This window comes from Bombina bombina, chromosome 3 (genome assembly GCF_027579735.1).
Source record: "Bombina bombina isolate aBomBom1 chromosome 3, aBomBom1.pri, whole genome shotgun sequence".
Taxonomy (NCBI): domain Eukaryota; kingdom Metazoa; phylum Chordata; class Amphibia; order Anura; family Bombinatoridae; genus Bombina; species Bombina bombina.
The window spans coordinates 69,246,078-69,270,410 of record NC_069501.1 but is presented as its reverse complement, the minus strand read 5'-3'; the positions used below and the strand labels follow the sequence as shown (position 1 = coordinate 69,270,410).

Sequence of the window (24,333 nt, the reverse complement as noted above, 5' to 3'; positions counted from 1 at the left end):
TTTGAGCCCATAACAGAAGTCACAAACAATATATTAATTATCTATCAAATATTATGACCATAGAGAGCTAAGTTATTAGCAGTATTACTACAACAATTCAATAGTTGAGAAACGTTAAAATAAAGACTCTTTATGGTATGTAATAACTACATCAATGCCTTGTCGGTAGCCACTAGGAATGGGTTAAGGGAGATAAACATTTAGCCAAATGCATATATTTCAATGTCTCTCCTTGAAATACTCGCACACTATAGCAAACAATAACTTAAACTTGTGTATATGAATGGACGCTGCAACAAGAGTACGTCCAGGTCTGCGTGGGCTGATCTGAAGCTTATGAGGACTAGGAAAAGTATGAGCCAATATGCACTCTCTAAATTTAGGTCCCAGTAGCGATGTTAAAACTAGGTTTGAACTGAAATAGCAACATTAATATTGCAGTGGCTAAGATATATTAGTGGGCGCAACCTAAAGTATGCTGCTCTGTGTAAGGGATGTCAGCCTCCTATATTGAATATAGAGCTTCAACAGCAGATATATAGTAGTTATATCAACAAATTCAAGGAATATTTTAAGGTATCAGTGGATAGCCTCATATATGATATGCAAATGGCACCAATTTACTAGCACACCTAGCACTTAAATTTTCATAAGTAACCGCATCACTAAACTGGGCAAAATATTAAACTAGGGCAGGGACAAGAAATGCAGCAGCCAACCTATAATATGTTTAAGGGAAAATAGGACTCAGACATAACTCCGCTATATAAGTGTAGGGACTGGATATAGAGTTATGGTTTTATGCTTATGTACTCCCCCGCCTAGGTTAGGAAAGATAGTAAAACTGCTCAAGTATAGCAAGTTGAGGATTTGTCATGAATGCATGAGCCATAGGAGCGGCTAGCTACACAGGCATAGTTATTTCCCCTACTTCAAATATGCACATAATACTGTAGATTATACCTACTCAAAAACAAAACGAAGTAGAGCAGTACATATATATATATATGAATACGTAGAAACATTCATAAATTATCAAGTGAAACAATTAACTTTGAAAACCAGTTATAGGGAAGGTAGCCCTAAACGGGTCATATACATGCATTAAGGAAGGGTAAGAACTCTGAGTCATTGTGACTGTTCGTAAAAAGATCTGAGGTACACAGCTTCTGCTTGAATAGGGTGAGTGTTCTCGCAACGAACCTTCTCTCCTCACTCGTTGAAGTCAGAGAGTCCACAGATCTGCATGAGAGTCTGTCACAAATGATGGTGCTGACCCTATGTACCCAAAATCACCCGATTCCACTGCGGATGGAACTGAACCTGGCAGTTATGCGATGCGTTCCTATGATGGGAGACAGTCTAAAAAGATGCAGTCTGAGAAGCCCTTCCAAATATTCCTGATTCGCCGGATGCGCAGAGAGTCGGCATAGGTAAGAGATCAGGAGCATGACTGGACTTGTTGGCAAGGGTTCCGTTAAAGAATCTAAGGCCCCGATCCTCACAGGATCACTGAATATAGTCCCCAGGCTCGCCGGGTGTACTGAATCTTCTGCCCATGTAAGTGATTGTGTCCATAGCGGGTCGCAGACGGTTGCAGCTCTTAATCCTCCCCTTCCCAGATGTAGGAGACCAAACTCCGGCAGACTTGCGTCGGGTAGCTCTCGGGAGGGAATCGATGTGGACACAGATGTGCCGGGAGGTAGCTGAAGCTTACTAAGTTGCTTATCTTGTTCCGGAACAGCCGCCATTTGTGGATCCACAGGGGTCAGTACATGAGGAATAGTCTTCATTGCATGCAATAGCTGAGTATGATTGCTGTCCATTTTCTGAGCTAAGGTAGTTAAGAGTCCTCGAATTTCGTTATAAAAAGTTTCATCCATGCTGACTTATATTTGTGTCCCCTCTCGTTAGCACTATAATGGTTCTGCTTCACCCCGCAGACGGGGGGGGGGGGGGGATATGATGATGGTAGAAGGCCTCCACCGGATCTATGCAGACATCTAATAAAGCAATTTCGCAGTTGAAATCTTCTCACGGCTAGTACCGTTCAGAACAGCTTCGCTTCATATATCTGATTTTACAGAGAAAGCTTCTTATTTGTTAATTGGAAAGTAAATATTTAGCATGCTAATAGCATAAGGCCTAGAGCTACCAACTTTTGCGTCTGGACCCGGCGGTTGCTAGGACCCGCCCCCCGACCTTAGAAATTTTAAGATGCCTACCTCTAAGGTGATTACGACCGCACTTGATGAATAGGAAGCAGAGATACAAGATATCCTACAGCGTCATTTTGCTGAACTGGGGAAACAGCTATACCAAGTCCTGGTTATTGCTTAGTCAACACCCCCAGACGATGAGGACAGGGCTGAAGAAGCAGTTGTGGAGGTGTCTGTCCTGGAACAATGTGTATCTCTACTTGCCCTGACCCCACTTGACACAGAATGTGAATCCGGATCACTTCAGCAGATCAAGACTGACTGCGAAATCTCCCAGAGAGCATTCGCCACCGGGAGGGGACTAATGGCTCATACAGTCCGCTCTCTGCAGTTCCCGGTCTCTAATCAACCGTCATCTCCGGCTTGCCAGACCAAGGGAGAAAGGAGCAGCTTATCAAGCAGTTATACAGATCTCCCATATACACGGAGAAGTCACCCTCTACAAATATAAAGATGACAGTTGTGAATTACCGCCTGGTTGCTGTATTTGGAAGATTCTCATGTCAGGTCCATGGTTTGAGGCAGATCTACCATTACATAGCATTGGTCACCCACATCGGAGCTAAGGATCTGAGGTCTGATTCCCTGAGACAAGGTTATGGATGATTGTATTTTCTGATTTGTTCATTTGTGAAACCTATAGCGGTTGGGAGGAATGAGGCTATATAGAGGTTTTGTTTTGTTTTACTACTCAAGTTTTGAAGAGTTATCTTAGTACTGGAATTTTGACTACTTGCAACCTGAGAATTTACTCTGATATAACCTGCATCCTGTTTAACAGTAAGCTTAATTTGTTTATTTGTTCATGCACTTCAGCAGTTGCAAGTCCTTGTTTTCATTATGGATTTTACATCACTGTGTGACTGCCTACCTAGAAATAGACCAGACTTGTTCTTTAATTATATTGCTCTACATTAATTTAACCTGTTCCGGTAGACATTGCTGACACCTAGATCCCTATATATACATGGTTTATGATATCTGCAGAAAAAAATCCCTCTCTTTCTCACCTGTGGGTACATTCTGGCCTCTGGGGATAGATAATTATACTTGTTAAGATATGGGGACTCCTCTTACTTAGTTATCATATGCTCTTTTAGTTTTACTGTTTATACAGATACCAACAATTTCAGATTAAGAATGCAAAATATTTGTCTTGATGTATATACAGCTGTTTTATATTGTTTTTCCTGTTTGCCTATAATAACATTACAGGGGAGCGCTCTATTGATTACTGTAGTACGCTGCAGGCACCTCAATGGAACATATATTTTTTATTAACCCAGGAAGTACCCCTAAGTACTTAAGTCTCATTTTCATTTTGGATTCTTAGAACTTTCATTACCCGACCCATAAATAATGTTCTAGACTTGACAATTTAGCTAAGCTTCTTTCCCTACTAAACGGTCTCCTCTCCTACTTTATGTCTTATAGTCATATATTGTAGCCTCACAAATTGGTGATGATATGGTTGTGATGTATGTATTTGTATCCACAATGGTTATGCCAGGGCTCAAACTTTCCACTCTTTACTAGCCATTAGCGAGTGGACATTTAATGGTGGCGAGTAAAAGTTAGTGAGTGAAAAAATTTACTCTCCCAGCATTGACAAACACACATTTTGGGCTATGTGCTAAAAATATTATCTGAAGGGATATTTAAAAACTAGAAAGGACAGGATATGTTATTCCTCTAGGGCTGTAGGAAAACCATTAGTGCTTAGACTGTTACTTCTGAGAGGCTAAACGGGGGCAGAGAGAGAGAGAGAGATTGGAGATCAAAAGTAAAAGTGGAGAAGAAGATATATTTAAGAGAGAATGGAGAGAAAAAAAAGAGTAAAGAGAAATGAGAGAGGGGAAAGAAAGAGTGTAAAGAGAATATATGAATATAATATAATATAATTATTGTATCAAGTTTGTGACTGTATGTTTGATTTATGGAGGCAAATAATGCTTATTTCTATGTCTTTTAAACCTCAATAAAAAATATTTAAACAAAAAAAAAATGTGTTAAAAATTATATTGCGAGGACTTCCGGTGGGCGGGCATAGTGACCGGTCGCAAGAATTGAGAGCTCCGTGAATGGCCTCGATATTGTGAGCATATCGCAAGCTACAAAAGCCCAAAAAGTTTTGTATCCTTGGTGGGAAAGAACAATACATCATCCAGATGTAGAGAAGCAAGGAGCCAGAACAATGGCTTGCCCGCTGGGAAGAAGGCTACAAGTGAAACCACGGCAAAGACCACCCAGGCCACCCTCAGAGGGCCAGATAAAAGTAGCAAGTGTATCACCTCCCGCACCTATAAATAGTAGAGTGGTGAGCAACGTAGGCCCTGCAAATAAGGCAAATTCTGCCATTTCCGTAGTAGGGGAAAAACACCATGTGGTCTGGGGTGAGAATACCAGCATGAGGGGTAAAACATACCACAGGACATTCTACCTATGGACGTCAAAAGAGCTCACAGAGTCGGACCAGAGCGTAACCTAGAAAATGATAAGTCTAAACCCAAACAAGTAATTTTTAAGTGCCACAACTTCCAGGAAAAATTTAAAATTCTTCGAGCCTACAGATCGCAGAAGGAGGTAAAATATGAAGGCAACTGCCTCTTGCATTTCCAGGACTTCTCATCAGAAGTTACAAGGTTAAGGAAAGACTTTGCACCAATTTGCTCACATTTACACAACCAAGGTCATCAAGCTGCCTTACTATATCCCGCCAAGTTGCGTCTGCAAACCACATCAGGCCCTAAATATTTCCAATCCCCTCAAGTGGTAGAAACCACGGAAAGGCTCCAAGAAGCTGGATGAAGCAAGCTCCCCATGATGTTTACGTAAATATAAACTTGTTTAAATTTTATTTTTATTTGCACTGACTTATGTCCCCTCTGACGTTTTTGATAAGGTGTCACTCTGATGCCTACTTAATTGTCTGTACTAAACCGATATTTCTCACTGTAACTTGTTGCATTTTTGTTTTGTTTTTGGGAGGCTATTACTGGACTAATGTACTCTGTGCCCCCAAATTGTTTCTCAGTTATATATTGTTATGTTTGATTTTAATATTATGTTTAACATATACTTCTGCACCACAACTTACTATAGTTTTTGAGATTCTACGACATGTAGATGAGGCTTTATCTCTTTCTGGGAAGAAAACTCCACCCCATACTACACCTAGTGGCCAATTCACTTATTTCCTATGTTATATTTATACATTCTGAATAACAGAACTCACTCCATCTCTTTATATAACTTTCAACTATAGTTGTTAATATCACCCTCCCAAATCGTCTGTAACACAGACAGTGTTGATTCTAAATTTTCATTACATCCCCTCTTATATTCTCATTATATACTATAGAGGACACTTAAGATGATTTCATGGAATATAGGGGGAGTTAATTCCCCATTGAAACACAAATCCATTTTAACTCATTTAAAAAAACTCGGCTCTGACATTGCACTAATTCAAGAGACACACTTGATAGATACAGAGCATGACAAATTACAAAGGGACTGGATGGGTGATTTTATACCTCTCTCATACAAGCTCCAGTAGGGGGGTAGCCATCTTGTTTAATAAACACCTCCAAGTGGATATACTACACACCCATAAAGACACTGAGGGTAGATTTCTCATATTATTAAGTGAAAATAAATCATGTAGAATACACTCTATGCAATATCTATGCACCTAAGTCTAAAACTATTTCCTTCTGGAATAAATTAGCTCAGGCATTGACCCCATTTCTAGGCACCCCCTTATAATGGGAGGGGACTTCAACCTAGCTCCAAACCTAAAACTTGACAGGACTTGGCTTCAACCCTCTAACATTAACCCCAGACTCAAGACATATACTGGCAAATTTGAAAACATAGTGTTTAATAAACTTTACATAGACCTGGCGGTGTGCAACATATAGAGAAGGAGGCACACAATGGATAGAGATTATACCTGCTTATCAAAGACTGCTGGATCTTTGTCCAGAATTGATATGTTCTTAATTTCAGAAACACTAATACCACGAATTAGACAAGAAAAAATCCATGATATATTAATTTCTGACCATGTCCCTATAGAACTTACATTCCAACACCACCGACTAAGAACAAACAGAAATTTGCTTAGACTCCCGACATACCTATATAATTCAGAAGCTTTCCAAAAGTACTTAACACAATGCTTGAATGATTTCTACACTGACAATCAACAGCATCTTAACAACCCCCAACTACTCTGGGAGACCGCAAAAGCTGTCCTCACGGGGCAGATAATCTCCTATGTTGCCAATCTAAGACACAAAACCCACCAAAAATATAATAATCGGGGGGCGGAGCCGGCCATCGAAGTTAATGGCTTTGAGTGAGCTCCTGCTGGATGCCCTAAAAAAGGAGGAATTGTGCCTCAGAAATGCACCTAACTTGATCCCAAGCAGGCACAAACATCCACTAAAGAGGACCCATACAGATATGAGCTGAAACCGGAGCTCAAAAAATACCTCTGCATACATTCCCGGTTCGGCCGGACCGGCTCCAAAATCTAGCCCCCGGCTTCAATTGCGGCCTACATCGCAACAACCTCCGGATTTCATTATGGGAGCCACACAAGCAAGGAAGGCCCAACACTGGACTCTATAATCAGCAAATTCTGCAGAGAAATGGGATAAAAAATTTGGGCCTACCACGTGGGCGAGACCGAAGTGTGAAGCAATGAAGTAAGTGGAATCACACACTATACCACCTCTCAATCACCCAGCATAAAATAACAATAATACCTATGCAATCTACAAGCAAATGTTATGCTGGCACTATATAGTATTAAAGAGCTGTTTCATAGCAGCTGCACATCTGCATTTTAAAGCGCACTTTCAATTCCTTTCAAAGGACTTTCTTAGTTGATATTCAATAGAACCTCTCACTTACTGTTGTTTTTGAACAGCTCATGCCAAAGCTCTTAACCCAGCTGAAATATTATACCTCTTAAATCCTCTATATACAGTCATTGAGAGCTGCTACCAAAAAGAATAAAAAAGACAACAAAAACGATGTCTCCTAAGAAACTGAATAAATCAGGGAAAACCCTTAAAAGCCTTCACAGCACAACTACATCAATGAACAATTTTTTCAAGCCTCTGGAATCTACAAATCCCTGCACTGATACCATAGACCATACACCCTCCCTGTCTCAATCTTCATTGGCGCCAGAACCTGAAATGCTGGAATCCATGCAAGTACCAAAATCCTTTCTGGACTCAATCCCCTCTAAACAGGACTTCACAAACCTGATCACACAGGTTAAATCTTGTATCAAAGAAGAAATATCTTAACTCCGGAAGGAGATGCACGAAATTGGGGATAGAGTTGAAGCATTAGAAGAGTACACTGAAATACACCAATCTAAAATATCAAACCTCCAGCAAAGTGTCCAAGCCCAGAATAACGTTATATTACAACTCCAAGGCAAACTAAAAGACATTGAGAACAGGAGCAGGAGACAAAATCTGAGAATCAGAGGGATACCAGGAACCTATTGCACCTGCTGTACTAGGTGCCTACCTACAAGGTCTTGTTCAGCACCTCAAGGGCCCCACCTTCACAACTCCCATTGCCATGGACATATTTCACAGAGCCTTGAGGCCCAAGCCGAAGGATGGCCTACCACAGAGAGATGTGATTATACGCTTTCGCGAATATCAGCACAAAGAAGACATTATGAAACAGGCTAGAAATGCGACCTCATTATGCTATCAGGGATCTACCTTATCCTTTTTTGCAGATCTCTCCCAAAGAACCCTACAACGACGAAGGGAATTTGCCCCCCTGACGACCTTACTAAGGAAAAATAACATTCCCTATAGATGGGGCTTCCCGTGTCACATTCAACTCACTTGGGAAGGCCAGAAGAAAACCTGCATGGACCCTGGCGACATAGAGGACTTTTGCAAAGAACTCAATCTCCCCAACCCAGGCCATTCTCAAACTTCTCCACCATCTAGACCCAGGAAGGACTTCCCTCCTATACAGCAGCCAAGGCCTCAAAGGACTGCATGGCAGTCATCGTCTATTAAAAGATAAAAGAAATCCTCTGGGGGGCGGAGCTAAGCCACGATCAGAGATGGCTGCTCACTAACGGAGCTCTGTAGTCCCTGATGTGAAACACACTAACGCAGAACACACTGAAATCACAGAACAGCAGCAAAGACTCCCTAAATGCTTCACTGAGCCAAGGCAACTAAATTCTATACTTGCCGCACTTGAGGATCGCGGTGAAACAAAGAGGCAGGTTACGTGAGGAGGGCCGCAACGGGACTCAGCAGCCTAGCATCCTCGGACCTAACATGCAGAGTGCCGACAACGGAGATAAGGAAAGCCGTGTCCCCAGCTGGCTCTAAGCGTGGTATGCAGGAGGGGCTTCCCCGGGCATCAACATCGGCCCCAAGCGAGCGCACAAAGACCGACACACTCGCAGCACCGGAAGGGGACAACTCGTAGGCCGCAACCACTAGGCCGCGACCACAAGGTATTTCTGAGCTCACACGCAACGGTATCCGCATCACAGCACATCTAGTCTGTTCTGGGGCAGAAGCTTAGCGAGTGGGAACACAGAGAATCAGCCTTATCAAAAAGTTAAAGTTGGAGACACCAGTCAGGGATCCCTAAAGCTAGGCTGTGCCGCTAACATTAAAGGCCCAGTGCAGAAATCAGCAACCTGCAGGGAGGGACCACTGGTTGGGAGACCTGAGCACAGAACGGGTCTGGAAACTCACTATTTCTGCTCCCCCACTGGGGCAGAGACTTGCACGAAGTGCTCCCTCCAAAAGGTAACCCTGACTGGCCACATAAGGGGAGACCCCCCTGCAATGCTAGAAAATCAAACGGGGCACTCAGAAATCATATCTAACTTCACTCGTAAAATAAAGACATCTTGCCCGCAATATTAAAGACGGAGAGAAACCCTCTACAATGTCAGGGAAAAGAAGTGTTAAACCTGTAAAAGGCTCACAAAACACAGCGATTGAAAACTACCTGATATCCCCAGATGCTGTGGCACAACAGAGCAAGACAACACAGGATGCTAATCCCCAGGGCGCGCAGAATGTGCAGGCCCAGGTCCACAGCACAGAGTCGAGCATGCAGCATCGTCATTTCCTCACAAAGGAGGATATAAAGCACCTCTCCTCAAAAGATGACATAAAGGAGGCAATGATTGATTTTAAGTCCATGTTCAGGGAACTTAAAAATGATATCTCAGCTGTGGAACAAAGAGTTACAGGCATAGAAGAAAAACAGGAATCCATTAGCTCAGATTTACAGCATCAGTCAAGTGTATTCCAAGCTCAGGAAAGTATGGTCCATTCGATGATGGACAGAATTGAGGACCTTGAGAACAGGAGCAGGAGGAATAACATAAGATTGCGTGGTGTTCCAGAAAGTGTGGATCCTCCTGCTCTGATGGGATACATTCAAGACTTCATCAAATACCTCAAGAACAACGAAGCAGCGTTAGAAGTCCCCATAGAAAGAGCTCATAGAGCTCTGAGGCCCAAACCACCCAACAGGGCCCCCCCCAGAGACATTATCCTAAAATTTCTGTCCTTTAAAGACAAAGATCTGGTCCTGAGACTTGCTAGAGCAAAAAATTCACTCGAATTCCGCGGCGCAGACGTGCAGGTCTATTCCGACCTGTGTCCAACAACACTGCAAAAAAGAAGGGACTTGAGGTTCGTCACATCTGTCCTAAAGGAGAGACGGATTTCATACAGATGGGGATTCCCCACGTGCCTGATAGCCAACTTGAACAACACTTCTCATGTCCTAAGAACCCTGGAAGATCTGCCTGCATTTAACCGGGCCCTCTGTCTGGATATCAGACCTCCACGTCAACTAGCAACAGACCCGGAGGACCCCCGAGAGGGGGGCCCAGACGGGATCAGAAATCACCCAGGTTGAGGAAAGCACCAAAGAGAGAAGCAGATGCTCCACACTGAAGTGACTAGCCTGTTTAACATGGATAATAGACCAAAATTGGCCTGACCTGAGTTAATTGTGGACTGACTCCTGCAGCCGTACACAGATAAGTTTACATTAATGTTGACAGATTAAGTTTGTAATAGTTCAAAGTTATGATATGTTACCTGAAAAGGAAAATGTTTGCATACTGATCTCTGTTGTCGACTGAGAACAATGTTTTTTATTATTTTTTTTTTTGGTGGGCTGTGGGTTGGATGCAGGGGCATAACTGTGGGGCAGAGGGGGATCATGCATTCTCAACGACGGGGCAAAAGAGACAGAAAGCTAGAGTCCACTCACATAGCAGCCCACACATGGGAGAAAGAGGACTAAGTTAAAACCGACAAACACAAGATATATACCCCGTGTGACTAAGGCGCTAGCGCATCATGTTGTCTAAAGCTGACATGGTGATCCTGCGGGAACCATAGATCCGCGTGCCCATTGTACATAAGCGACCACCCCAGACTAGGCACGGACACACTCACCTAATCCTTCCACACCTGCGATGACTGTCCTGCGCATGCTCCCCCTTCCAGAAGGAAAGCACAGGCATATTAGTCACGACACATAAGGCCTCACCACCGACTGTGTAGCCCGTAGATTAGAACATATAATCTCTGCCCCAGTCCCCCTATCAACACTACTCTAGCGACAAGACACCTCACAAGCAGTCCCCCCTCTGGGAACACCCACCTGCATGCACATAACATAGCATGGGAATCAGGTAATAGCAACACCTCTAGCCTTGCTGCATGGTTATGAATATAGAGCTGTTAAGTTTAATGTATTTTATTTATACTTAGTGCGTTCTGTTTTACATGAAAATGTTTAAAAGTTTATGCTTAATGTGTTTACTCAGGGATAACTACCCCTGAATTTCTGGTTCTTTCTTTTCCTTCTCTTAAATTGAGCCACTGGCTCGAGAATTTATTGTATTACATCTACTTATTGTGATTATTGCTTACAATACTAATTGCATTCATTTCCCTATACCTTTCACTCACTAACTAACCCTCCTCCCCTTCACCCGCCCCGTCTGCTATCCATTTCTTCTTTCTCCTTAAACTAATACCCTTCCCCCCCCCCCTTTTTTTTTTTTTTTTTTTTTTTCTTCCCTCCCTTACCACCCCTTCATCCACCCGGCCAGGTACCCTAGCCCAGTATGGCCCCCCCCACAGAGAAGGGGGAATACTCTCTCAGTAGAACTTATAACGATCAACGTTAAGGGGCTTAACAGTCCTAGCAAACGTTCCATTGCCCTCCACGACCTACACAGGTTGGGAGGGGAAATAGTCTATCTGCAAGAGACTCACTTTGTCAGAAACCATGAACCGAAATGGCACAGTCGCAAGTACCCGACAGCATACTTTGCCTCAGGCCCTAAAAAAAAAAACGGGGTGGGAATAATACTCAGCGCAAACATGCCATTCCAAGTTGATCAGATACACCGCGACCCGGAAGGCAGATCCCTCATACTCACGGGCTGCCTTTATGGCAGACCGATAACACTAGCTAACGTTTACTGTCCCAATAATTCCCAGCACCTCTTTCTTCAAACATTCACTCGCAAATTACTTGAGGTTCAGAAGGGAGTGTTGTACATGGGAGGAGATCTGAATGCACCTCTTGACCCCGCACTAGATACGTCCAACGGTGTCTCCAGCACTCCCCTTAAGACCCTTAAACGCATGCGTGAATCTCTGACTGAACTGGTTATACATGACATATGGCGACTACATCACCCACTCACAAGAAACTACTCATTCTACTCGCATCCACACAGAAAGTATTCACGAATTGACTACTTATTCACAGACACGACAGGTCTCACGATAACCACGAGTAGTAACATCCACCCGATCACATGGTCGGACCACGCTCCGGTCAGTTGCTCCATTCAATGGCCCAACGCGCCGGTCACCCCATATGTCTGGAGACTCGACGACACGTTGCTCGACGACCCGATTTTCCGTGCGGAAGTTCAGGAGTCATTGACTCAGTTCTTTCAAATAAATGCAAATGACCGAATGCAGCATAGCACCATCTGGGAGGCCCACAAATGTACCATCAGAGGGCTAATGATCAGAAGAAGAGCTCACCTAAATAAGCAAAAACGTGAGCGATACCGGGACCTCTTGACCCAAGTGTCGGTCGCGGAGAAGGACCATAAAAATTCTCCTTTAGACGAAAGTCTGTTAAAAAAATTGGCACATGCAAGAACGGAACTTCTTGCATACTTACAAGAGGGATATCAAAAAAAAGCTCTCATGTTAAAGCAGCTCTATTTTGAGCATGGCGATAAAGCTGGAAAGCTTTTGGCCAGAGCCATAGCACGTAAAAAGCTAAAAACTTATGTCTACGAGATGCTGAACCGGGAAGGGGAGGTCAAAGCAGACGGGAAATCTGTTGCAGATGTTTTCAGCGAATACTACGAAGCTCTGTATGATATACAGGGGAGACGAGGGGCGGAAGGGGCTGCTCCTCAGGGGGCGCATACGGAGGAGGATCTCCTCAAATATACTGGAGAGGTGAAACTTCCTGGCCTCTCAGACCAGGAGAGAGAGGCACTTGAATCTCCCTTTGAAGTGGATGAAGTGCAAAAAGCAATAAAAGATCTCCCGACAGGGAAAAGCCCAGGCCCAGACGGCTTTGGTACCAGATACTACAAAATATTTGTACACACTCTGGCCTCAAAACTGGCTGACATCTTTAACTCCCTGGCGGAGCATCCCGCCCTGCCGCACACTATGCTTGAAGCTCACATAGTGGTGATCCCCAAAGCAGGGAAACCACTCAACAGACCAGAAAGCTACAGACCGATCTCCCTGCTAAACTCTGATGTTAAGATACTTGCCAGGGTTTTGGCCAATCGCCTCAACAGATACCTCCCCGGATTGGTCTCTGCGGACCAGGTTGGTTTTGTGCCGGCGCGCGAAGCGAGAGACAACACCCTTAAGGTTCTGCAATTAATGACTTATGCGCAGAACTACCAGAAGCCCCTAGCCTTAGTCACAACTGACGCCGAAAAGGCGTTTGATAGGGTTGACTGGTCATTTATGAGACACACTCTGGATAAGTTTGGGTTCGGCCCTAAGATAGTAAACACAGTAATGTCGCTCTACTCTGTGCCAAACGCTAGAGTGAGAGTCAACGGAACCTTATCTGAATCATTCATGATAAAAAACGGGACTAGGCAAGGCTGTCCGCTCTCGCCCCTCTTGTTTGCGCTGGTCATGGAGGTCTTGGCTGAAAAAATCAGAAGCAACCCTTTAATAAAAGGAATAGTAGTCGGCGATCATGAACATAAATTAGCAATGTACGCCGACGACGTCCTCCTGACGTTGTCGGACACATCAAATTCGCTTCGGGAGGTCCTGACGGAGTTCTCTGAATTTGGGAAGGTATCAAACTTTTTGCTAAATCCCGCGAAATCTGAGATCCTAAATATCACAGAGGACCACGATCGCTTTGAGGCTCACGGGTCTACCTGCCCGATCAAAATAGCACAGACGTCCATAAAATACCTCGGGATTACACTTATGCCCTCCATAACAGACACAGTAGAGACTAACTACAGACGTATAGTGGACGATGTCACAAGAGACCTAACTAGCTGGAGAAATAAAACAATTTCGTGGTTGGGCCGGATCGGGGTAGTCAAGATGAATATCCTTCCAAGAGTTCTTTATATTATGCAGACTGTCCCGGTCTGGCCCACCTCTCACCAAATTTACCACATACAAACCGCGATTGAGACTTACATATGGAATGGACAAAAACCGAGAATTCGTAAAGATACCATGTACCTCCCTAGAGACAGGGGTGGTCTGGGTGTCCCAAAACTTGCAGAGTACCTAAGGGCAATTAGTCTACAGAGACTGGTTGAATGGTGCCACAACTCACCAAACAAAGCCTGGGTTCAGGTGGACAGAGAGATTCTGCAGAGGGGGAACGTGGGGGCGCTTGCCTGGATAACGATCAAAAATCGACCAACAGGCATTGCTCAATACCCTCTTTCTGCAGAAGTGTTTAGGGTGTGGGACAGACTGGTCGGGGGGGCGTCCCACGTCTCCACTCCAACCTCACCGGTGACTCCAGCTCAAGAAAACCCAGACATGGGCATGGGAACGGGACCCAGCTCCCATAAAACTCCATATACACTGGCAGAGGCAGCATTTTTTAACCTTATTCATCAACACAGACTCAAATGCCAAAGTAACCTTGCTGAATTAAGGCCAGACATTTTTGTGTCCTGGTTTAGAGTAGCACAGCTCACACACTTCTTTAGCACGCACAAAAACAGACCAGACTTAACAAGGGACAGGACCCTATTCGAGACACTGTGCACTGCGACTCAGGCCCCCAGACACCTAATCTCACAGCTCTACAGACTCTTACTGACTGGAGGAACAACAGCTCTGCCGACTTACACAGAGGCCTGGCACTCTGAATTAAACTTAGACATAGACCTCAAGGACTGGACCAAAATCTTTGATAGAGCCAGGAGGGTGTCAGTTTCCGCACGCATTCAGGAGATGCATTACAAATTCCTGAGTAGATGGTATCTGACTCCACAAAGACTTCAAAAAATCTACCCACACACAAGAGGGGGGTGCTGGAGGGGCTGCGGTGAAGAGGGAACATATCTTCACATATGGTGGACTTGCCCACTCATCCTTCCATTTTGGGGGGAAGTGTTTGGCGAAATGAGCAGAATACTTAAGATCATAATCCCGCCCAAAGCATCGTACCTAATATACTATGACCTACCTAAAATAGCAGGAGAGGACAAATACCTCCTGTTTTTGTTAATGTTAAATGGGGCAAAGGGGCTTATACCCGCGTTATGGAAAAAACAGCGTGCACCCAACTTGCAAGACTGGAGACTCAAGGTGGAAGAATTGATCCGCCTTGAGAGATATCACTTCCTTAGAATTGGCAAAATCGGCATACACGAAATGATGGTGCTGACGTGGGAGGGCAAGGGTTTCTAATAGACCCCGGAACACCCGGATAAATGACCACAGGCCCGTACTGAATTGCCACCGCTTCGCCGTGGCCACCCCTAGTGGCCTCCATCCTCTGCCTCTCCCCTTCCCCCCCCCCCCCCCCCTTTTTTTTTTTTTTTTTTTTTTTTTTTTTCTCTCCCCGCACCCCCCCCTCCCGTGAATCTCTATTCTATTCCACTTTCTCATCTATCTTAGCCTTATCTCGGCCCCCTTTCCGATCTACCCTTGGTTACTGGTTTGGTGACCACATCAGGTTCATACGCCCCTACAACTGTATGAGTAAAGTAAGTTGTAGAGCATGGAAATAATGAGTTGCAAACCTGATGAGAACTGTATAATTATCTGATAACATAGCAATGGACATAAACAATGACTGGGGACTTCCCAGTCCACAGTCAAGATCATCAACGATACACAAGTGCACTTGGACGATAATGCATATGTGTTAAATGTATAACAAAACAATAATATGACCTAAAAGAGACTGTCGAGCATCTCCGTTATTGCAGATGGGGTGCTACTAAAGGTCTTGTGATTTAAGTTGTAACTTTGTTATCCTGGATTTGTTATTGTACTTGACAAAATAAAGCTTTTTTCAAACAAAAAAAAAAAAAAAAAAAAAAAAGAAATCCTCTGGTCTTCTGACGGAAAATGGGTGAGATCTTTCTGATGCACTGGTATAGAAATTCTAATTCATAGTGCAATACTTATTGCCTTAATGTTTAGCTCCCACTGTACTTATACAATGTTCTCTAAAAAGAGTTTAAAATTCTAAATCACCTCCAATTTAGGGATTTTTAATGATTCCCCTTAAATTGTACTGTACTTATCTAGTTTCCCCCCTCCCCCCTTATTTTATTTTTTCCTGCATATTTATGTATGTTCATACATATGTTTGTATATTTACTTATTCTCTAACCCAGAAGTTTGCCAGCAAATGTCACTCATGCGCAAGGTAAAATGTAATATGTTTTTTCTTAGGTCCCTTTGTACAGGGGCATTATGTTCTGTTGTTAGTTTAAACTATGTTTTGTTAGATTTTTGAGTGAAACACCAGCTCACACATGCACACCCACTCCTACATAACCCATGGCCTCACAATTACTAGACCAGAAATTTAATATAATCTCTATCAACACCAAAGGGCTTAACTCTCCATACAAAAGATCCAAGACCTTCCATGACTTAATCCACAAGAATGGCAGTGTGCTGTTCCTCCAAGAGACCCACTTTAGAAGAGGGAAAGAACCTAAATATTTTTCATCTAACTACCCCACTCATTTTCATAGCAGTACCCCCAAAAAGAAAACAAATGGAGTTAGTATTTTATTCCACAAATCCATCCCATTTTAATTAATTCACCAAGATCAGGACAAAGAAGGCAGGTACTTGGGAATTAGTGGGCTGCTATTTGGCAAACCAATCACCTTAGTTAATGTCTTTGCCCCAAATACAAACCAGGCAACCTTCTTTCAAAACACTACTAATTCTATTATTATATTTCTCAAAGGCCCATTAATAGTAGCGGGAGACTTTAATTTACCTTTAAACCCCTCAATCAACAGTTCTAACTCACAATTGAATGACCTTACCAAAACTCACCACTCAATATGGGACAACTTCACCTTACTATCACTACATTATACACTATATCCTCACAAACGTGACTACACTTTATTCTCCAATCCTAATAGATCCTACTCTAGGATTGACTACATTATGGCTGACCACATAGCAGTAATTAATTAATATCAGCTGGTCAGACCACTCGGCAGTGAGCAGTACATTCACTTGGCCCTCAATCCCTGCAAGATCATTCCAATGGAGATTGGATGAAGTTCTACTGTCAGACCCCTAATTAAAATAGATGTAGAGCAAGCCTTACAGGAATATTTCTCCTTAAATAGCACCCCTGACATCTTCCGGGGAACCCTTTGGGAGGCCCATAAATGTGTCATCATTGGTATTCTGATGAAGCACAAAGCCATCAAAAACAAGCAAAACAAACAAAAATACTTGACGCTAATGCAGGACATCAATAAATTAGACTACATCCACAAGAGATACTCATTAGACACAGATACACAAACAAAACTAGAACAGGACAGAGCCCAACTCAATGACTATCTCAACATCAAGGACCAACCCCCTGCCTTCTTACTGAGACAAAAGAAACAAACTGGGAAAATTACTAGCAAGGGCCCTTAAACGCAAAACCACACTGTCATGCGTTCACTCACTTACTAACCGTAACTCAGAAAAAATAATAGACTCTAAAACTATAGCAAACATGTTCCGTAATTACTATTCCAAACTGTACAATTTATTCCCAGACCGCCCTGACAAGAAACATAACTACAATTGCAAATCCTATCTTAACCTATTAATACTCCCCCAGGTCCATTCAGACAACCTTCAATCCCTTTCCGAACCAATCTCACTACAGGAATTAGACAAGGCCATAAAATCCCTTAAGCAGAGGAAAAGCCCAGGTCCAGACGGATTCAGTAATTTCTACTACAAAAACTTTAAGTCCTTGCTAATGCCAACACTTTTACAACTTTACAATCAAATAGACTCTGATCACCCATTTTTTAGAAAATATGCTAGAAGCATGCATCAAAGTGCTGCCTAAACCGGGCAAATCACCAACTAACCCAGCTAATTTCCGTCCTATCTCGCTACTCAATGTTGATCTTAGGCTCTACTCTAAGATTATAGCTAACAGACTAAATCCAATTCTCCAACACATAATAGATACAGACCAAACCGGCTTTGTACCAATGAGGGAGGCAAAAGATAATACGGTCAAAGTTACCCATCTACTATACCACATTCATCAACACAAAATACCAACCTTCTTTATATCGACAGACGCAGAGAAGGCGTTTGATCGCCTAGACTGGGCATTCTTACAGTACACCTTACACAAATTTGGTATCCCTAAAGATTTAATGTCCAAAATTTTAGCCCTTTATACCTCCCCGTCTGCAAAGGTCAAAGTTAATGGCTTTTATCAAATAACTTCCAGATCAGAAATGGAACAAGGCAGAGTTGCCCACTTTCCCCCCTCCTATTTGTCCTTTCAATGGAAGTCTTAGCTACTAAACTACGAAATTCACCCGATATCACAGCAATTAAAAATTCAGAATTCAAATTGGCACTGTTCGCTGATGATCTCCTAATGACCCTCACAGACCCACTTAGATCCCTCTCGAAGGCACATACTGTGCTTAAGGATTATGGCAAAGTATCCAATTTCTCAATTTATTTTGGGAAATCAGAAATACTCCCAGTACATATCCCACAAACTGACCTATGTAAAATAAACATGATAGCCCAATTCACTGTCAACCCTCGTTCATTAAAATATCTAGGAACACAGCTCTCACCAGATTTAAAAGATCTAATCAAATTGAACTATGATTTGCTTATTTCAACCATCTCGGCCAACATAACACAATGGCTTCTTAAGCACATATCTTGTATAGGAAGGATTGGGGCGGTGAAAATGACGCTATTACCAAAAATCCTTTACATCCTACAAACAGTCCCAATACCCCTACCAAACACTATTCTACCGAAACTACAGTCTACAATAAATTCATATAAATGGAAACTAAAACCCCCGAGAATCCCAAAATCAACACTCTACAAGCATCCTGACCAGGGAGGCTTGGGAGTACCCAATCTCCAAGATTATAGAAAAGCAATTTAGAATCATAGACTTGTGATCTCATGAGGAGCACCACCACAAACAATGGGTTCACCTAGAGCATGATTTATGTGATTTTCCCCAACTAGGCTCTCTATGTTGGTTAGAAAGTCCTCAAGATACTCTCATACATAACAATAACCCCATCATTATAGAAAACCTCAGACTATGGAAAGATGTAATTAAAATAAACCCTGACATCTCCCCAATACCTTCCCCATTAACTCCAATCCTACATAATACAAATTTTCAGCCTGGTATTAATACTACACCATCAGGTCCAAAAGATATACACCTTCTACTCCCAATCTAAATGCTAGTGGAGGACAATAGCTTATTGCCGAAACAGAGCATCGAACACTTAGGAGACGGATTCCTCACTAAATGGTTTAGATACCATCAGCTTAACCATTTTATACATTCCTCCCCAAAAATGAGATTTACCAGAGCTCTGACCTCATTTAAAAAACTGTGCAGTTCTGCCTCCCCAATTCACCACATAGTCTCACTAACATACAAATTAATAAACAAACCCAAAGCTGACAGCCTCCCCTCATGTCATGAGATAAAGATCTAGCCTATGTAATACCGATTAAAGACTGGAATACGATTTTTGTAAATGTATACAAATCAGCCCATTCATCCAAACTTTTATAAACTAATATTAAATTGATGACCAGATGGTATCTAACACCACAAAGACTGAAATACATATTCCCGAACTCATCCACCCGCTGTTTGAGATTATGTGCACAAAAGGGAACACTATACCACGTTTGGTGGTCCTGCCCTAAATTACAACCCTTTTGGGAAGCAGTATCACAGTATACAAAACAAACAATGGGAACTGCCATGCCTCTGGATCCACTTAGATTTTTATTTCACCTTTATCCAAAGCTCCATTCCAAAGCCCATAAGAAATTATGCCAGCTGATGATCAATAGTGCAAATCAATTGATCTTACACTTGTGGAAAAAGGATACTATCCCTACCATCCAAATGTGGAAACAAGAAATACACAAAAACTTCAAACTGGAGAGATACCACTATCTATTATCTAACACTCTGGATGCTTACCATGAAATAATGTTTCTATGGGAGTCTCGAACCCCACTATAAAGTCATAGTTCCAATTGCATAATTAGGGTCACATCTTTAAGCTTAATATAGGCATATGGATATAGTTCGGGGGCCCGGGTTTCAACTCATTCAAGTACAGACAAAGCCTTATACACACCCTTACTATGTTTGGTGTATTCACTCTCATTAACCTTGTTAATTTGTTGTTTGTTTGTTTATTTCTGTTTTATTATCATCTATTGTTGTTTAATGCAAATCTGTGGGTACTATTGGAGAGATTCTTCCTGAATTGCTCAATCATTGCTATGAATCTATAGGACACTATGAAAATATGGACATTCCAGACTCTCTGGCAAATATCATGGTGCCTCCAATGTATACCCTGTAAAAACATTTGTTTATTGATATGTATATTTCAAAATAAAAACTATTATTAAAAAAATATATATATATATATAATAATCTCCTAAAAAACATAGAACAGTCCTATAAAACATACTGCGATCTTAACTCTAAAACAGCGTATGGATCGTTTCTCTTAGCCAAAGATGAATTGGAGGCTTTCCTAAAGCAAAAAGCAGCCTCTGCGCTTTTAAAAACAGCAGGTAAATATCATAGATTTGGAAATCAATCGGGTAGGTTACTAGCCTCATTGGTAAACAAACGCACTACAAGAAAAGAAGTGGCTGCCCTAAGATTCAAAGGCAAAACATATAAAACTCCCACAGACATAGCGCAATGTTTTGCAGACTACTTCAAACAACTATACACTAAGCAACCAACAGCGACACCCAAGACAATGAAAGCCTTTTGGCAATCTATCTTGCTGCCACAACTCACTAGTGAACACCTAGACTCCCATAATGCACCTATCTCCATAGGCGAACTAGGGAAGGCGGAGGGACCTGATGGACTCCCTAACGAGTTCTACTCCAAATAACCCCAGTTCTGACTAAACTATACAATGCCCTTCTTCAGGAAGAGAACCCCCCCCTCCACTGCATTTTCTTCAGCGCATATGACCCAAATTCCCAAACCTGGCAGGGACCATCTACTTCCGGAGTCCTATCATCCTATCTCTCTCCTTAACACGGACTATAAAATCTTCACCAAAATTCAAGCAAACTGTTTAAAAACTATTTTACCCACCTTACTACACCCCGACCAAAGGGGCTTCATATTCCAACGTACATCTGTGACCAGTCTAAGATGTGTACTGCATATCATAAATTACTATTGGGAGAGAGATAGGATAGGCTCTAAAGATGTACTCACATAAGCGTTTCTTTTATCTCTTGACGCGGAAAAGGCATTTGACTGGGTTAAATGGACATATCTTTTCGATGCGTTTGATTTAACTTTCGGGGACCTTTTTTGCATGCGCTTCATAAAATTTACGCAACTCCCCTGGCTCGCATATCAGTTAAGGGCCTGTTCTCTTCTGATTTCACTCTAGAAAGGGGCACTAGGCAAGGCTGTCCCCTATCACCCTTAATCTTTGACTTGGCGCTAGAACCGCTAGCTGTTAAGCTTAGGCAGGTCTTCTCAGGAGTGTCCATTGCAGGCAGTGTCCACAAACTCTTATTGTATGCTGACGACATGCTCTTATTCGTCGACAACCTACAGATCCATGTACCTGTAATTCTAGAAAACTTAGAGCTATTTGGTACATTTTCAGGCTACAAAATCAGCAAGACGAAATCAGAAATATGATGGCTACCCCAACATACCCCAACGCGATATCTTACCCCTTTGTAGACATATCCAATTCCCTTTCATACTTAGGCATTGGCCTACACAAAAACCCTCATAAGCTATACGAGTTGAACATTACAAGACAATGCAAATCATTATACGCCCAGCTATCCAATTGGACAAATATCCCCCTGAATCTCACATGCCGCATAAACCTGCTCAAAATTACTCTTCTCCAAAAACTTCTCTACCCATTGTTTATGCTACCATTGTTAATCACTAAAAAAGATTTAAGAGACTTAGAGAGAGCTATTGGACAATTCTTGTGGAGAGGGAAAAAAACAGAATAGCAGCACGCAAACTCTACCTCTCCTATGCTAACGGAGGTTTGAGCTTACCAAAGATTTAATTATACAACTGGGCCATCCTGTTAAGACTTGTGACAGACTGGCAACTTAACTCAGTACATTTTTATGACCCGTCCTTAGAAGAGGCCATAGTCTCGCCCTACACGCTATCTTACCTTCCATACTGTCCTAGAAATGAATTACCACTACAGGTTAAAAATAACATTCTATACCGAGACCCGCTTAAGGTCTGGACTCAGGCTCATAATCTATCAAAATTTCCCAAGTCTTCGTCCAAATTTATTCCCCTTAGAAGCAATAAAGACTTCCCTGCAGGAGATGATCATACTCCCTTCCATGCCTGGTTGGAGAAGGGACTGCGAAAGGTGGGAGATGTGCCGGATCCTCTGTTGCACACCGTCAGGTCTTTCCAAGAACTGAAAAATAAATGTAACCTTCCCAATAACCACTCCTACGCATACTTACAACTCCGACATTATATAAGAGAACTAGAAACAAATCACCCAAACTTCTGGAAAATCGCCCCATTCACTATATCACAAATGACATTTAGCCTGGGTCGTTTCTCAATATCAGATTTCTATCAAGATCTTCTTAGAGCACACACTACGGACATCTAAACAGACCTCATACAGAAAATACACCTAGACACTGCCAGTGACATTACAGTTCAAGATTTAAAAAATAGCCTTACAAAAGCTAAGAAGGCGACACTATCACTAGCACTGGGAGAAGCTCAGGTCAGACTGATTAACAGGGATTACATCACGCCTAGTAGACAAAAAAAGTGGAACCCGAGCTCCTTAAACCAATGTGTTAAATGCCAATACTGTACCCCCTTCCGACGTCTCCAATACTGGCTCAAAATAACCTTGAAAATAGAGCTTCAATATGATATTACTAACATCTACTTTTTTAACTGGACTAATATCAAGAGCAAGCTCCATCCCTTACTTACTCTCTTTACCCTTATTTGCTAGACAATGTATTTTAATGTTATGGTGTTCTAGGGCCCCACCAACTTTGACACAATTTAAGTGTCTCCTTTATAAACATCTGTTTGTTGAACAACATGATGTCATGCTAGACACTAAGCACAGACTGCTCACTTTCCTAAAAAAATGGAAACCCTTCCTAGAAACCCTCTCTCCTGAAAAACAGCGACAGATACTTAAACCTTTCACACACCATGAGGTAATGTTGTCAGCAGCTCTAAGAGGAGAATGGACGGTGCTCTATACGTACCCTGACTACCTTATCCCGAATCATAACCCATATGAAATACTCATTAAATCCTTTTTCTAATCCACATCTACTAGATCTTCCTTTTCAAAGGTGCATGGCTATTGTTTACACTGTTGTTGTTAATATGTTCAAGGTTTATTTGTAAAAAAATTTATATTAATATGTTTTTATGTGTTTTGTAAAACGTTGTGTTTTTTGCACTTTACTTCAGGTCTCAAGTCGCACTAATTCTTCTAGCGCTATTTGAGCTTTTACATAAGTACAACCCATAACTTTCAACTTGTAATATATTTGCTATTTAGCGTGGTCGCAATATCCTTTGAAAGCAATGGGTGCGCTAGAGCAATGTTGGCTGTCTAACCCTTCTCTGGTAAATATGATTTACTGTGGACTTGTAATATAAATTTTGATGCTAATATTAGTGCGGTCTAGCAATACTGATTATCGTGTCCTGCACTATCATTAGCGCGCCAGTTGTAATCTGGGCCAATATGTTTATTCAGTTTGACATATTATTCGCTATCCTATATCATGATCAAATACTACCTTAAAATTATTTAGGGGTGGATACTAGCCAGCTGTAGTTTAGATCATTGTTAAATCACCTTCCTGGTACACGTGGGATGCCACAGTGTTTGGCAGAGGCCTTAGTGAATCCCGGCAGTAGGTGGGTGGCTGTAGGTAAGAGAGGAAAGTACCAGATTGTCCTCTGCCACCCAACAAAGAGGTACCATTTGGGATCTTATTGGATGTGAGTACCCCTATTTACTTGAGAACTTCTTTCTCACTATGTAGTGGCGTAATTCATGACACTTTGCAATAATTATATATACTACAGTATAATTAAAGCTTAGAAGAATGAAGATACTTTATATCATATTCATTTGGGATCCTGATAATTCACTGTGATGTATTTTCATGTCAGCTAATAGCTGCTCATACGTGTGATTACTCTAAAATGACCTTATTGTGTGAATGAATGACATATA

At 42.2% G+C, this 24,333-nt stretch overlaps 1 protein-coding gene across 2 annotated transcripts in view; it reads right to left on the bottom strand.

Annotated features, from left to right (window-relative positions):
- CD247 (CD247 molecule) overlaps nucleotides 1-24,333 on the bottom strand; it is a 341,193-nt gene that overhangs the window by 79,337 nt on the left and 237,523 nt on the right. The gene's annotated exons all lie outside the window — the stretch shown is intronic.